This window comes from Arachis hypogaea, chromosome 13, assembly GCF_003086295.3.
Source record: "Arachis hypogaea cultivar Tifrunner chromosome 13, arahy.Tifrunner.gnm2.J5K5, whole genome shotgun sequence".
Lineage (NCBI taxonomy): Eukaryota > Viridiplantae > Streptophyta > Magnoliopsida > Fabales > Fabaceae > Arachis > Arachis hypogaea.
This window is the reverse complement of record NC_092048.1, coordinates 48,803,731-48,805,085: the sequence shown is the minus strand read 5'-3', so window position 1 is coordinate 48,805,085 and position 1,355 is coordinate 48,803,731. Positions and strand designations below refer to the sequence as shown.

The following is a 1,355-nucleotide window of genomic DNA, read 5'->3' as shown; positions in this document are numbered from 1 at the left end:
AATGAGCTTGTTTTGGGCCAACAGAGCATCTACATTGTTTAGCTCCATTACTCCTCTTGTGTTCCCTCTTTCAGAAGCATAGAAGTAGTCGTTCTCTGCTACTGTTTCAATAACATCTATGGCTTCCTCAATAGTCTTCTTCTTATTCAAAGATCCTCCGGATGAATGGTCTACGGCCTTCTTTGACTCATAAGAGAGCCCTTCATAGAAAATATGCAGCTGCACCCATTCGTTGAACATGTCAGGTGGACACCTCCTTGTTAAGTCCTTGAACCTCTCCCATGCTTCATATAGAGTCTCACCATCTTGTTGCCTGAAAGTTTGGACCTCAGCTCTCTGCCTATTGATTCGTTGAGGAGGGTAAAATCTTGCTAAGAATTTGTTCACCACGTCTTCCCAAGTTGTCAAGCTTTCCCTTGGGAAAGATTCCAGCCACTTGGCTGCTTTGTCCCTAAGTGAGAATGGAAACAAGAGCAGTCTATAGGTGTCAGGATGAACACCATTAAACTTCACTGTGTCACATATCCTCAGGAAGGTGGTTAGATGTTGATTGGGGTCTTCTTGAACACCTCCTCCAAACGAACAGTTGTTCTGAACAAGGGTGATGAGCTGTGGTTTAAGTTCGAAGTTGTTGGCATGGATTGTCGGCTTTTGGATGCTACTTCCACAATTGCCTGGGGTTGGATTGATGTAAGAGCCCAAAACTCTTCTATCCTCCCCAGCATGATTTGCTCTACCTCCTCCCCCATGGTTGTGATCTTCTTCTTCATGATGGTTTTCCATGTTGTCTTCCATGTTTGGTTCAAAGAATTCCTCTTTTTCCTCAGCACCAACCACTTTCTTTCCTCTTGCCTCCCTCCTTAATCTAAGGAAGGTCCTCTCAGGTTCAGAATCGAAGGAAGTTGAAGCCCCGCTTCTTCTCCCTGTCATACAACCATCAAGTGCAAGCAAGAAAAGATAGGTGCAGAAAGTATTTGTGTCAGAATTATTGTTAGTTGTGGGTGATGCAATATATCAAACAGTTAGTGGGTTAGCAAACAGAATTGAAAATAACAAAGAAAAACAAAAGAGTAGAGGGGGAAGGGAAGAAGTTTAACTAAAACAGAAAGTAAATCACTCAAACAGAAAATGAAATTCACAAAATAAAAATGCTCAATCTAGTGATCTTCTAATTTAATCATTGTTGATGCCAGAATCAATCCCTGGCAACGGCGCCATAAACTTGATGCACGGAAAACTTGTCTCGCAACAAATCTCCCTTCGGCAAGTGTACCGAATTTGTCGTCAAGTAAAAACTCACAATAGAGTGAGGTCGAATCCCACAGGGATTGATTGATCAAGCAACTTTAATTAGA

General features: G+C 42.1%; 1 non-coding gene across 1 annotated transcript; it reads left to right on the top strand.

Annotated features, from left to right (window-relative positions):
* The first annotated feature begins 238 nt into the window (after positions 1-238).
* LOC112738446 (small nucleolar RNA R71) lies at positions 239-342 on the top strand. Its single transcript, XR_003169406.1, has one exon. It is a non-coding gene; the product is annotated as a small nucleolar RNA R71 (small nucleolar RNA).
* The last annotated feature ends 1,013 nt before the right edge of the window (positions 343-1,355 follow it).